This window comes from Hyperolius riggenbachi, chromosome 9 (genome assembly GCF_040937935.1).
Source record: "Hyperolius riggenbachi isolate aHypRig1 chromosome 9, aHypRig1.pri, whole genome shotgun sequence".
In the NCBI taxonomy this organism is placed as follows: Eukaryota; Metazoa; Chordata; class Amphibia; order Anura; family Hyperoliidae; genus Hyperolius; species Hyperolius riggenbachi.
This window is the reverse complement of record NC_090654.1, coordinates 25,517,584-25,533,847: the sequence shown is the minus strand read 5'-3', so window position 1 is coordinate 25,533,847 and position 16,264 is coordinate 25,517,584.

Genomic DNA, 16,264 nt, shown 5'->3' with positions numbered 1-16,264 from the left:
CTCCTGTCTTTCTCACCTATCCATACAGATGTACACCCTCTGCACTGGCTGTGCTCCTGATCAGAACATAACTTCCTGGAGTCCCACTTCCCACTGATGCCAGCTCCTGCCTGTTTCACCTATCCATACAGATGAACGCTCTCTGCACTGGCTGTGATCCTGATCAGAACATAGGTCCTGGAGTCCCACTTCCTTTGCTAGTAAGTGATGCCAGCTCCATCCTGTCTCACCTATCCATACAGATGTACACCCTCTGCACGGGTTGTGATCCTGATCAGAACATGACTTCCTGTAGTCCCACTTCCTGTGCTAGTGAGTGATGCCAGCTCCATCCTGTCTCACCTATCCATACAGATGTACACCCTCTGCACGGGTTGTGATCCTGATCAGAACATGACTTCCTGTAGTCCCACTTCCTGTGCTTGTGACTGATGCCAGCTCCTGTCTGTCTCACCTATCCATACAGATGTACGCTCTCTGCACTGTGGCTGTGCTCCTGATCAGAACATAACTTCCTGGAGTCCAACTTCATGTGCTAGTGACTGATGCCAGCTCCTGCCCGTCTCACCTATCCATACAGATGTACGCCCTCTGCACTGGTTGTGTTCCTGATCAGAACATGACTTCCTGTGCTAGTGACTGATTCCAGCTCCTGCCCATCTCACCTATCCATACAGATGTATGCCCTCTGCACTGGTTGTGATCCTGATCAGAACATGGCTTCCTGGAGTCCCACTTCCTGTGCTAGTGACTGATGCCAGCTCCTGCCTGTCTCACCTCTCCATACAGATGTTTGCCCACTGCACCGGTTGTGATCCTGTTCAGAACATGACTTCCTGGAGTCCTACTTCCTGTGCTAGTGACTGATGCTAGCTCCTGCCTGTCTCACCTATCCATACAGATGTACGCCCTCTGCATTGGTTGTGATCCTGTTCAGAACATGACTTCCTGGAGTCCTACTTCCTGTGCTAGTGACTGATGCCAGCTCCTTCCTGTCTCGCCTATCCATACAGATGTACGCTCTCTGCACTGGTTGTGATCTTGATCAGAACATAACTTCCTGGAGTCCCACTTCCTGTGCTAGTGACTGATGCCAGCTCCTGTCTGTCTCACCTATCCATACAGATGTACGCTCTCTGCACTGTGGCTGTGCTCCTGATCAGAACATAACTTCCTGGAGTCCAACTTCATGTGCTAGTGACTGATGCCAGCTCCTGCCCGTCTCACCTATCCATACAGATGTACGCCCTCTGCACTGGTTGTGTTCCTGATCAGAACATGACTTCCTGTGCTAGTGACTGATTCCAGCTCCTGCCCATCTCACCTATCCATACAGATGTATGCCCTCTGCACTGGTTGTGATCCTGATCAGAACATGGCTTCCTGGAGTCCCACTTCCTGTGCTAGTGACTGATGCCAGCTCCTGCCTGTCTCACCTATCCATACAGATGTACGCCCTCTGCACTGGTTGTGTTCCTGATCAGAACATGACTTCCTGGAGTCGCACTTCCTGTGCTAGTGACTGATGCCAGCTCCTGTCTGTCTCACCTATCCATACAGATGTACGCCCTCTGCACTGGTTGTGTTCCTGATCAGAACATGACTTCCTGTAGTCCCACTTCCTGTGCTAGTGACTGATGCCAGCTCCTTCCTGTCCCACCTATCCATACAGATGTACGCTCTCTGCACTGTGGCTGTGCTCCTGATCAGAACATAACTTCCTGGAGTCCAACTTCATGTGCTAGTGACTGATGCCAGCTCCTGCCCGTCTCACCTATCCATACAGATGTACGCCCTCTGCACTGGTTGTGTTCCTGATCAGAACATGACTTCCTGTGCTAGTGACTGATTCCAGCTCCTGCCCATCTCACTTATCCATACAGATGTATGCCCTCTGCACTGGTTGTGATCCTGATCAGAACATGGCTTCCTGGAGTCCCACTTCCTGTGCTAGTGACTGATGCCAGCTCCTGCCTGTCTCACCTATCCATACAGATGTACGCCCTCTGCACTGGTTGTGTTCCTGATCAGAACATAACTTCCTGGAGTCCCACTTCCTGTGCTAGTGACTGATGCCAGCCAGTCCATCTCACCTATCCATACAGATGTACTCCCTCTTCACTGGTTGTGTTCCTGATCAGAACATGACTTCCTGGAGTCCCACTTCCTGTGCTAGTGACTGATGCCAGCTCCATCCTGTCTTGCCTCTCCATACAGATGTACGCCCTCTGCACTGGTTGTGTTCCTGATCAGAACATGACTTCCTGGAGTCCCACTTCCTGTGCTAGTGACTGATGCCAGCTCCTGTCTTTCTCACCTATCCATACAGATGTACACCCTCTGCACTGGCTGTGCTCCTGATCAGAACATAACTTCCTGGAGTCCCACTTCCCACTGATGCCAGCTCCTGCCTGTTTCACCTATCCATACAGATGAACGCTCTCTGCACTGGCTGTGATCCTGATCAGAACATAGGTCCTGGAGTCCCACTTCCTTTGCTAGTAAGTGATGCCAGCTCCATCCTGTCTCACCTATCCATACAGATGTACACCCTCTGCACGGGTTGTGATCCTGATCAGAACATGACTTCCTGTAGTCCCACTTCCTGTGCTAGTGAGTGATGCCAGCTCCATCCTGTCTCACCTATCCATACAGATGTACACCCTCTGCACGGGTTGTGATCCTGATCAGAACATGACTTCCTGTAGTCCCACTTCCTGTGCTTGTGACTGATGCCAGCTCCATCCTGTCTCGCCTCTCCATACAGATGTACGCCCTCTGCACTGGTTGTGTTCCTGATCAGAACATGACTTCCTGGAGTCCCACTTCCTGTGCTAGTGACTGATGCCAGCTCCATCCTGTCTCACCTATCCATACAGATGTACACCCTCTGCACGGGTTGTGATCCTGATCAGAACATGACTTCCTGGAGTCACACTTCCTGTGCTAGTGACTGATGCCAGCCCATCCTGTCTCACCTATCCATACAGATGTACACCCTCTGCACGGGTTGTGATCCTGATCAGAACATGACTTCCTGTAGTCCCACTTCCTGTGCTTGTGACTGATGCCAGCTCCATCCTGTCTCGCCTCTCCATACAGATGTACGCCCTCTGCACTGGTTGTGTTCCTGATCAGAACATGACTTCCTGGAGTCCCACTTCCTGTGCTAGTGACTGATGCCAGCTCCATCCTGTCTCACCTATCCATACAGATGTACACCCTCTGCACGGGTTGTGATCCTGATCAGAACATGACTTCCTGGAGTCCCACTTCCTGTGCTATCAGAACATGACTTCCTGGAGTCCCACTTCCTGTGCTAGTGACTGATGCCAGCTCCTGCCTGTCTCACCTCTCCATACAGATGTACGCTCTCTGCACTGGCTGTTATCCTGATCAGAACATAGGTCCTGGAGTCCCACTTCCTGTGCTAGTGACTGATGCCAGCTCCATCCTGTCTCACCTATCCATACAGATGTACACCCTCTGCACGGGTTGTGATCCCGATCAGAACATGACTTCCTGGAGTCCCACTTCCTGTGCTAGTGACTGATGCCAGCTCCTGCCTGTCTCACCTATCCATACAGATGAACGCTCTCTGCACTGGCTGTGATCCTGATCAGAACATAACTTCCTGGAGTCCCACTTCCTGTGCTAGTGACTGATGCCAGCTCCTGCCTGTCTCACCTCTCCATACAGATGTACGCTCTCTGCACTGGCTGTGATCCTGATCAGAACATAGGTCCTGGAGTCCCACTTCCTGTGCTAGTGACTGATGCCAGCTCCATCCTGTCTCACCTATCCATACAGATGTACACCCTCTGCACGGGTTGTGATCCTGATCAGAACATGACTTCCTGTAGTCCCACTTCCTGTGCTTGTGACTGATGCCAGCTCCATCCTGTCTCGCCTCTCCATACAGATGTACGCCCTCTGCACTGGTTGTCTTCCTGATCAGAACATGACTTCCTGGAGTCCCACTTCCTGTGCTAGTGACTGATGCCAGCTCCATCCTGTCTCACCTATCCATACAGATGTACACCCTCTGCACGGGTTGTGATCCTGATCAGAACATGACTTCCTGGAGTCCCACTTCCTGTGCTAGTGACTGATGCCAGCTCCTGCCTGTCTCACCTATCCATACAGATGAACGCTCTCTGCACTGGCTGTGATCCTGATCAGAACATAACTTCCTGGAGTCCCACTTCCTGTGCTAGTGACTGATGCCAGCTCCTGCCTGTCTCACCTCTCCATACAGATGTACGCTCTCTGCACTGGCTGTTATCCTGATCAGAACATAGGTCCTGGAGTCCCACTTCCTGTGCTAGTGACTGATGCCAGCTCCATCCTGTCTCACCTATCCATACAGATGTACACCCTCTGCACGGGTTGTGATCCCGATCAGAACATGACTTCCTGGAGTCCCACTTCCTGTGCTAGTGACTGATGCCAGCTCCTGCCTGTCTCACCTATCCATACAGATGAACGCTCTCTGCACTGGCTGTGATCCTGATCAGAACATAACTTCCTGGAGTCCCACTTCCTGTGCTAGTGACTGATGCCAGCTCCTGCCTGTCTCACCTCTCCATACAGATGTACGCTCTCTGCACTGGCTGTGATCCTGATCAGAACATAGGTCCTGGAGTCCCACTTCCTGTGCTAGTGACTGATGCCAGCTCCATCCTGTCTCACCTATCCATACAGATGTACACCCTCTGCACGGGTTGTGATCCTGATCCGAACATAACTTCCTGTAGTCCCACTTCCTGTGCTTGTGACTGATGCCAGCTCCATCCTGTCTCGCCTCTCCATAAAGATGTACGCCCTCTGCACTGGTTGTGATCCTGATCAAAACATGACTTCCTGTAGCCCCACTTCCTGTGCTAGCGACTGATGCCAGCTCCATCCTGTCTCCTGTATGGGCATATGTGCACCATAATTGACTCTCTTGCTTTGAACAGGCCAGGCCGCTCAGTGCTTTGGTAATTACATACGGATTTTTGTCATTCTTTTCCTAGTTGTGAACTACTGCAGGGGTCAAAGTGTGCTCTGCAGGTTATTAAACTGGAGGACGATCAGATAAGGATATCAAGAGATTACAGCTTTCTGTTCCTAAATGACCCATGTGCACGTGTGCTTGTAGCCTGCAAAATCCCCGGATATACCTGTCTGAATTCAGTGCTGCTGCCGCTGTGCGTGTGCACATGCATTCCCGTACACGTGAAAATAGTGAAAAAAAACAACCACCTGTGATATCCAGGACAAATAGGCAGATAAAATGTGTGGGTTTTATGCACAGTAGCAGTATTTACAGTGGTGTAAAAAACTATTTGCCCCCTTCCTGATTTCTTATTTTTTTGCATGTTTGTCACACTTAAATGTTTCTGCTCATCAAAAACCGTTAACTATTAGTCAAAGATAACATAATTGAACACAAAATGCAGTTTTAAATGATGGGTTTTATTATTTATTGAGAAAAAAAACTCAAAACCTACATGGCCTTGTGTGAAAAAGAAATTGCCCCCTGAACCTAATAACTGGTTGGGCCACCCTTAGCAGCAATAACTGCAATTAAGCGTTTGCGATAACTTGCAACGAGTCTTTTACAGCGCTCTGGAGGAATTTTGGCCCACTCATCTTTGCAGATTTGTTGTAATTCAGCTTTATTTGAGGGTTTTCTAGCATGAACCGCCTTTTTAAGGTCATGCCACAACATCTCAATAGGATTCAGGTCAGGACTTTGACTAGGCCACTCCAAAGTTTTCATTTTGTTTTTCTTCAGCCATTCAGAGGTGGATTTTCTGGTGTGTTTTGTGTCATTGTCCTGCTGCAGCAGCCAAGATCGCTTCAGCTTTAGTTGACGAACAGATGGCCGGATTCTCCTTCAGGATTTTTTGGTAGACAGTAGAATTCATGGTTCCATCTATCACAGCAAGCCTTCCAGGTCCTGAAGCAGCAAAACAACCCCAGACCATCACACTACCACCACCATATTTTACTGTTGGTATGATGTTCTTTTGCTGAAATGCTGTGTTACTTCTACGCCATATGTAACGGGACACGCACCTTCTAAAAAGTTCAACTTTTGTCTCGTCGGTCCACAAGGTATTTTCCCAAAAGTCTTGGCAATCATTGAGATGTTTTTTAGCAAAATTGAGACGAGCCTTAATATTCTTTTTGCTTAAAAGTGGTTTGCGCCTTGGATATCTGCCATGCAGGCCATTTTTGCCCAGTCTCTTTCTTATGGTGGAGTCGTGAACACTGACCTTAATTGAGGCAAGTGAGGCCTGCAGTTCTTTAGATGTTGTCCTGGGGTCTTTTGCGGCCTCTCGGATGAGTTTTCTCTGCGCTCTTGGGGTAATTTTGGTCGGCCGGCCACTCCTGGGAAGGTTCATCACTGTTCCTTGTTTTTGCCATTTGTGGATAATGGCTCTCCCTGTGGTTCGCTGAAGTCCCAAAGCTTTAGAAATGGCTTTATAACCTTTACCAGACTGGTAGATCTCAAAACAGTACTTTTGTTCTCATTTGTTCCTGAATTTCTTTGGATCTTGGCATGATGTCTAGCTTTTGAGGTGCTTTTGGTCTACTTCTCTGTGTCAGATAGCTCCTATTTAAGTGATTTCTTGATTGAAACAGGTGTGGCAGTAATCAGGCCTGGGAGTGACTACAGAAATTGAACTCAGGTGTGATAAACCACAGTTAAGTTATTTTTTAACAAGGGGGGCAATCACTTTTTCCCACAGGGCTATGTAGATTTGGAGTTTTTTTTCTCACTAAATAATAAAAACCATCATTTAAAACATTTTGTGTTCAATTATGTTATCTTTGACTAATAGTTAACGGTTTTTGATGAGCAGAAACATCTAAGTGTGACAAACATGCAAAAGAATAAGAAATCAGGAAGGGGCAAATAGTTTTTCACACCACTGAATATTAAAACTATAGGGGATTAAATTGGAGAATAAGTGTATTTTTTCATAGAAAATAATTACTGAAAACAAATAGCAACCCCAAAAAGCCCAATTGGTGGTGAAAAAAAACAAGATATAGATCATTTCATTGAGATTAGTAGTGATTAAGCTATTGGCAAATGAAAGGGATGAGCACTGAAAGGAGAAAATCGCTCTTGTCCGTTAGGGTAAAAAACCCTTTTGGTGTAAAGTGGTTAAACTTACATATACATTTTTTGATTTTTTTTTTGGGGGGGGGGGGGGGGGGGGGGCAGGATTCTATTTTACATAAAAACTACAAATGTTCATATACTATTTTATATTCCACAATCAAAATGGGGATTAAGGTCAGGCACCCTCGGGGTGGGGATTGTTCAGGGGTTAAGGTTAGGCACCACCGTGGGGGAGAGGTGGTTAAGAATACATGGCACCAGACAGGGTTAATGTTAGGCACGACTGGTAGGGGGTTAAAATTAGACATCACCAGGCAGGGTTAAGGTCAGGCACCAACAGGGGAGGGTTCTGTGTGAGAGTAGGGATACGTTAGGTAAATGCTCTCAAAACCATGGAGATAATAGACTTTAGGAGATCTCCCCCCCCAGCACCTCCCCTTAACCATAAATAGATCCACAATAACCCAAGTAGAGTCATTCAAGTTTCTTGGGTCCACGATCTCAAACGACTTAAAATGGGACAACAACACCGCCACTATTGTCAAGAAAGCACAACAGAGGATGTACCATCTACGGCAGCTGAAAAAGTTTGGCCTACCTCAAAATCTAATGGTGCAGTTCTACACTGCAATCATCGAATCCACCATAACATCATCCATGACTGTATGGTTCAGCTCCTGCTCAGCATTAGAAAAGGGGAGGCTGCAGCGCATCATCCGAACAGCAGAAAGGATAATTGGCTGTAGCTTACCTTCCCTGCAGGATCTTTACACTAGCAGGTGCAGAAAGAGAGCATCCAAAATTGCCTCTGACCCCTCTCACCCAGCTCACTCCATCTTCCAGCGCATGCCTTCAGGAGTAAGATTCCGGTCAATCGCTACCAAAACCTCTAGACACAGGAACAGTTTTTTTCCTCAAGCGGTAGCCATACTTAATGCTGATTGCTGAACCAGATTAGAGCTGCTAGGACTGAAAGTAATCAGCACAGAACTAAACATGAACAATTCTCACATTGCTTACTGCCACTATACCTATAATGTCCTTAACTTGTAATATTCACACTGTCTGTCCTTGTATTGTTTTTGTTTGTGTTTGTTAAGCAACTGCCAAGACAAATTCCTTGTAGGTGCAAACGTACTTGGCGAAAAATAAATTAATTCTGATTGATTCTGATTCTGATTCTGAATAAATATCAGTAAATATTACAGAAAGGTTAGTATATGACTATGGTAGTACAATATCTGTATCGGTAAATTAAGCAATATTTTATCACTTTTCCTGGTGCCCATTTTACTAGACTTAAAGCGGTATCGTCACCATAAAAATCTAATTTGAACAGCAACTGGTCTGAGTGTATTAAGTGATAAAGATGCTAATCCTGCATTCAAAACTATCAAAACTTTTTCTGCTGTTATGATTCGGAGTTATCACATACTTAAGGAACACTGGCCCTTTAGTAGTCGTGCCAAAGAATTGCATGCTGGGGCTGGGGGTTCTTTTTATCTATCATCGATTCCTCCTCTTCCCTTTATTTCCCTGCCAGCTGCATATCTGAAACCTAATCCCCTACTCACTTGTGTTTACAAGCAAGGCTGAGGCGACTCAGCGATTGGAGGAGACAAGAAAAAAAGTAAAGGGCAGAAATGACATCACGAGTTAGCCTTTACTGTGGGCAAAAGACATGGCTCCTACCAGGAACAGAATTCTCGTCATTTACTATAAAACTTTCACTGAAATCAAAACGTGGACAGTATAATACATGTGTTTTTTTTCCCCTGGCATAGTATGGCTGATCCTACTGCTTTAAAAAATAGAGGTTACAGTGAGGAATAATAGAATCTCAGTATTACTGAATATATGATATTTTACGGCGTATCCTGGCGCCCATTCTACTAAACGATGAGTTGAATATCGTTTATATCTGGCACCCTTTTTAACAGGAAACATTATTACATGTACACTAAAGGATCATTTACAAAGAACAAGTAAACAATTAGTAAGAGGAACAAATGATAAGTCTAGAGTATACCGGTATAGCAAAAAAAACAATTCTCACGGTGCCTAAATAAAGTATGTAGAACCCTTAAAACAAATCCATTCTATAGGCTTGCTATACACCAGCGGTTCTGGATGCTTGCCTTGCTTACAGGGGCGAAAAGGGATCATTTGCATATTTAGTAGTAGTGCATTGTGGGTAACTACAAATGTTCACTTACAGCTGAATTATTGCAAGTTTCCTTCTGTTTTAAGAAGGCAAATTTCACCAAGCACTGCTTATTAGTAGGAGGGCTTTTCGGTCTCTTTTACCCCCCTATCCATTCCTAGTGGTTTGGGTCACCCTGAGCTGCTTGGTTACTCTGTTGACCTATTCTCATAAACCTAAACTGCAGAAGCAAAATTTCACCAAAAACCAGTAGGTGGCGCTCAAACCTCACATTCATTAATCGCTTCTCGGCCTTTTGGCTAAGTTCAAGTGTAGTATCCTGTTCTTGAAATTTTTGGGGGGACCTGGAGGGATGGCACTGTGGCAGGGTGTCCTTCCTGGTCGTAATTCCCAGGAGTTGATTGAATGGATCTATACCATGGTCGAGGCTGAATGGCTGAGGGCTTTGCTTAGGCGTACTGCCCCTGGAAGTGGCGCTCCAGGTGCACCTGAAAAAACCTGAGATGTGGCAGATCTCAGGCGGAAGTAGGGTGCTTTGGTCTGTACTGCCCATATGCATCGCCAACTAACGCAGCTCCCCGGCCTTTTGGCTAGGGAGAGTGCGGAATTTTTATCACTCCGGCCGCAAGGTCGGGGCCAGCTTGCTGGCACCGGGGACTTCGGTTCCCACCCGGCTCCCTCTCGGGGGAGCCACCCGGACCATGTGGGATGCCACATGGCCAGGCCCTTTGGGTAACCACTGGGCACAGTAGGGGTCCTCCTCGGAGGACTCCAGGATCCTTCAACCCCTCGGGTGTTGGAGGATGCCACCCCCTGGGCCGATGGCAAAGGGGGAAGGTTCCCTTCGGGGAACAACCGGAAGGGCCCTGCTGTGTTGTGGGGCCCGTGGCTACTCGTGCACGTTTTGTGGGGGTGCTTTAGGGCACTCACGCTTTTTCCGTGCACGGGGCTAATAGCCTTGCTGACCGGGACTCCTGTTGCATGCAACAGGAGCCAAGACAAGCTAAAAAAAAAAAAAAAAAAAAAAAAAAAAAATTCATTAATGCAGAACGTCCTCTATGCTGTAAAAGCTATGCAACAGCATAATAACTTTTGAACAGAAAACATTATTTTGTTACAGGCAGCTGATACAAATCCTAAAATAAATCTGCACAGTTTCTACTTCCTGATTGATGGAAGCAGACATATTGTTAACAGCCTGTGCTTTCAAATGAGCTTCTATACCAGGCATGGGTAAACTTGGCCCTCCAGCTGTTAAGGAACTACAAGAACCACAATGCATTGCAGGAGTCTGACAGTCACAGTCATCATGAATCATAAAGGCAAATGCATTGTGGGACTTGTAGTTCCGTAACAGCTGGAGGGCCAAGTTTACCCATGGCTGTTCTATACCATCTCTGCCATAGGCAGTCATGCGACACAGAGGGAGATTAGATTACAACTTGTGATCAGACACAAATGAGGGGGAATTAAACAGGCTAAACTCTCTAAATACATACAGGGTGCATTTCTCTATGTATTTCTTCAGTCCTGTGCAAGAAATCAGGTCCATTTTAACATAATTCTTGTGAGCCTGTACAGGATTTGTCAGTGGGACCATGTTTGCTCCCCAGATATGAGTAAAGTGACCCTAAAACAAGCAAGTAGGAAATGTTCCCATCATAAAAACACATTAGCATAGGTAGCTAGGTATAGGTAGGTGGCTAGGTGCCCCAGTATAGATGTGTGCTGTGGCTGGATAGTGTACTGTATAGTGTACTGCACTGGCTGGATAGTGTAATGATTAAGGGCTCTGTCTCTGACACAGGAGACCTAGTGTAACAAACGTATCTGGTATGGTCTCTGCAGGCTGCTCTGATAGTGTGGAGCAGCTGGAGGAAGCTTCCTCTTCCTCTAGCTAGTGAGAAATTGAGATCTACATTTCATATATTGCGCATCAGCGCAATATATATGTACTCAGTCAGTCTTATTATTTTGTAGTATTAAATATTTGTAATATTGTCATATCATAATATTGTATATTATCTGTGTACCGACCTTTTGCCTGCCTCTTGACCTCGGTCTTGCCTAGCCCTTCTGTACCACTGCCATCTGATATATGTGTATGACTCGGCCTGTCCCTGACTTTGTTACTGTTTGATCCTTCCAATACGACTGACATCTGACTTACGTGTATGACCCTGCCTGTCGATTGACTATGATTTTGCCTAACTCTATTGTACTTCACTCATCTGCTCTTGTAAACGACTTCGGCCTGACCCTGACTACGCCTTCCTCACTAGAACTGAGATTTACACTAGTTACGCTAGATCTCTTCACGTATCAGCGTGATACCTGGGTTCGAATCTCAGGCTCTGCCTGTTCAGTAAACCAGCACCTATTCAGTAGGAGACCTTGGGCAAGTCTCCCTAACACTGCTACTGCCTATAGAGCGTGTCCTAGTGGCTGCAGCTCTGGTGTTTTGAGTCCGCCAGGAGAAAATATATAAATGTGCTGTGTATGTTTGCTGTGTTTGTATAGATAGCCAGGCATAGGTAGGTGCCCCAGTATAGGTAACTAGGCATAGGTAGGTGTTCCAGTATAGGTAGTTATGCATAGGTAGGTATCCCAGTATAAGTGGCCAGGCATAGGTAGTTGACCCAGTATAGGTAGCTAGGCATAGGTAGGTGTCCCAGTATAGGTAGCTAGGCATAGGTAGGTGGCTAGGTGCCCCAGTATTGATAGCCAGGCATAGAATCCCAGTATAGGTAGCCAGACATAGGTAGGTGTCCCAGTAAAGGTAGCCAGACATAGGTAGGTGCCCCAGTATAGGTAACAAGGCATAGGTAGGTGTCCCAGTATAGGTAGCTAGGCATAGGTAAGTGCCCCAGTATAGCCAGGCATATAGGTAGGTGCCTCAGTATAGGTAGCTAGGCTATAGTGGCTACACATGGTTATAGGGTTTGGCTGCACAGGCTAGAATGTGGAAGTTATGGTGGGCCACATTAGTCGTGCCTTTACAGCAGGGGGTCACCATGCTGTGGGTGTGAGGTGGGGGGGGGGATTCGAACTATTAAGGGGGGCATAGTTTGAAGTTGGACCCCCTTAATGCAGATCTCAGGAAACATTTGTGCCTGGAATGAGCGTTTAGCAAGAAGCACAGTCGTGATTTTATCGTGTGACTTACAATCTGTGAGGGGCCCCGGCTCTGACTCTGAACCACATACCAAACACAACATTAAGGGATAATTAGAGTGATTTTCTGATTATGAGGAATGTGAAATATGTTCTCTTAGTTTGTTTTGGCTCCAATGAGGAACGGCAGAATGCCGTCCTCTGCATGAGAATCACTTAAAGCATCACCCAGTCCATTCTGAGGCGTGTACCTGCTGAGGGGCGACCATTGGCATGGGAAGACTCTACAGGATCCAGAGGCTTCCTGCTTCTTAGGTAAGTATCTGATTTTTGGCCTGAGGTTCGCCTTGGGCACACTTTAAAGAGGAACTGTGACCAAGGATTGAACTTCATCCCAATCAGTAGCTGATACCCCCTTTCCCATGAGAAGTCTTTACCTTTTCTCAACTAGACCATCAGGAGGCTCCGTATGGCTGATATTGTGGTGAAACCCCTCCCACAGTGTGATGTCATGGCCATAGTCCTGACAATTTCCTGTCTGTGAACCCCGTTGCATTGTAGGAAATAATGGCTGTTTCCAACTTCCAAACGAGCAATTTCTCCCTTTATGCATATATATCTACAAAAAACAACCTTTTAGCCAATCGCATTGTTAGGGGGTGTGGTTATACTGTAGATAATGGCAGTTGGTACTGTCTGTTTTTTTTCCTTGTCTGCCAGTAGTAACGATGATGACCTGCAGGCTGATTGTTTATCAAACAACATGTACAAATTACATGGTGAATATCAATCATTTCTTGATTTCTCTTCCATTTTTAACTTCTCACTTAGGAATATATTGATTCCCCCCTTCGCTAAAGTTCCTTTTTAAGGGCTGGGATCCACTACAGCAATTTTGCCAATGTTTTTTTAGTCGTTGACGATCTTGGCGATTGCAAATAAAATCTTTGCTAGAATATTCAAATGGTGGGAATCGCACTAGTGTGATTGAGATTAGGGTTAAGCACAATCGCACGTCATGCAGCATTTGGGGTGCGCTTGCGCTCAATGCAATGTAGAAGCGCTACAAAATCACTTTTTAAAGCGATTTTTCAGTGATTTGTGGCAGAACAATTAGATTTTTTAAATAGAATTAGTTACAGTTATTGAGTTTCCCAATGTTATAGATCAGCAGAGGAGGTCACAGGCGCTTCTCTCATTGGTCCTAGAGAAGCACCCAGGGCCGGCCTTAGGTTTCACAGCGCCCTGAGCATATCCAAATTTCAGTGCCCCCCCCCCCCCCATTCATCCTCTTCACGCATGCATACCCACACGCCCATGTGCAAGATCCCCTTTTGTGTATATAGGCAGATCCCCCCCTTTGATGTATATAGGCAGATCCCCTTTTATTGTATGTAAGCAGATTACCCCCCCCCCCCCTTTCCCTTTTAGTGTTTAGAGGCAGATCCCTCCTTTAGTGTATATAGGAAGATCCTCCTCTTTAGTGTATACTAACTGATTGCCCGGCGTTGCCCGAGTATGTATTTGGCTGGTGTCGGCTCCACCCACTTTTTCTTACCCTAACACACAATTACTCAATGACCAAGTGTGTGAGCTTTGGCATCAATAATTTGTATATTTCCATAGAAATTAAATAAATCAGATTAATGGTTTGTGACTCCACCACGCTCCAGCGTTTGGACCCCAGTCACCCAATGACCAATTATAGCAGGTTTGACTCACCTACTATTAACAGTGTAATAATGGCAGCAATTTAAATATTCCCCTTGAAAATCAACAGGTGAATGTTGATTGGCTATAATAGGCTCCACCCGCTTCCCTGATTATTAATCTCAGTCGCCTAGTGACCATCTTTGGCACTTCCCACTTTTTGTAACATGGACACACAGTCCCTCAATGACCAAGTATGTGAGCTTCCGGGTCCTTGGCATCAATATAAACAAATCTGATAGGCTGTGTGTGGCTCTGCCCCCTTTTTCTTAGTTTGAACCCCAGTGACCCAATGACCAACTGTACCAGGCTTGAGGCCTGTGGCATTAACAGCGCAAGAATAGCAGCAATTTTAATATTCCTCTTGAAAATCAACAGGTGAATATTGATTGGCTTTTTAAGGCTCCACCCACTTTTCTGAATATTAATCCAAGTCACCCAGTAACAAACTGTGCACAATTTGTGAACCCTCCAATTAAGAGTGAAGAAGGTGCTACAGTTTATATTTTCCCGGGGAAATCTGTTTTTGACTCCACCCAGTTTTTGTAACCTTGACACAACTCAATGACACAACATAACTGAATGACCAAGTTTGTGAGCTTTCAAGTTCCTGGCATCAAAATTGTGTGAATGGAAGCAGTGTATCCAGCAAAGAAATGTGATTGACTGTTTGTGGCTCAGCCCCTTTAGTGAATTTGAGCCCCAGTCACTTAGTGACTGAATGTAGCAGGTTTGAGGCCTCTGCCATTAACAGTGTAAGAATGGCAGCAGTTTCAATATTCCACTTGAAAATCAGGTGAATTTTGATTGGCTCTTGTAGGCTCCACCTACTTTTCTGAATATTAATCCCAGTCACCCAGTGACCGACTGTGTTACGTTTGAGAACCCTGCCATTAACAGTGTGAGAATGGCTGCAGTTTATATTTTCCCATGTAAAAAGTTAATTGTTTTTGGATGTTTCTAACCTTGACATACAGTCACTCAATAACCAAGTTTATGAGCTTTGGGGTCCTTGACATCAATAAGTTGAATTTTTCCATTGAAATTAAACAAATCTGATTGGCTGTTTGTAGCCCACCCCCTTTTCAGAATTTAAACCCAAGTCTCCCAGTGACTGACTGTACCAGATTTGAGGCATCTGCCATTAAGAGTGTATGAAGGGCAGCAATGTAATTATTCCCCTTGAAAATAAATAGGTGAATTTTGATTGGCTGTTGTAGGCTCCACCCACTTTCAGTTGGGGAATCTTACTTTTCTGCTTGTAGCACCTACATTCTGTATATAAAAAAAAGACTAGAACACAAATGTGTTGAATTAATTACATTTTTGAATAAACTTTAAAAAATTGTGAAACTGTACAAATAAGGCAAGCAGAGAGTAGTCAAAATCCAGGAAGACGGTCGGTACACACACACACACATATATATATATATATATATATATATATATATATATATATATATATATATATATATATATATATATATATATATATGTACACAGTGGCGTATGTAACACTTGATAAGGCGCGACAAAACCTTCCAAGGCCATCCACTATATTAGAGGTGCATGAAGGGGATGAGAGACAGTTTGTTAATGATTACTACTACTCAAAGCATATTTAGAAGTGATTATTACCACCACAGGCCCAATAAACAGCTAATACTTTGGTTGAGGAAGGGCCCCGATGCGGTTGCTACCTCTGCAACCCCTATTGCTACGCCACTGTATGTACACATGCGATCACTGTAAAAAAAATGCATCACTTAAAATGTTTCCCCACCCCCTGATGATGTCATCATGCTATCCGACGTCACGCCGCACCGCTGCAAACCGCCGCTTGGCCGCCGGGGACCCCCGGAAGAAGATCGGAGCAGAAGGATATCCCGGCGGCAGAGGGGAGATGCCTGGGTCCCACTGGCAGCTACCGATCGCGATTTTGGGCCAGCCCGAGCTAGGCTCGGGAATACCGCTCTGGGTAAGTGAAACCCAGCCTGAGCCCAGCTCGGGAATACTGCCAGGGGGGTTAAGCGGGGAGAGTTGATCTACAAGTAAACTATTAGGAGGAAGCCCACACAAACACATGAAAGCAGAAATCCTGTAGAGATTGTTTTCTGATTCCAAGCTGTTCTGTATGTGCTTGTGCCTCCTTG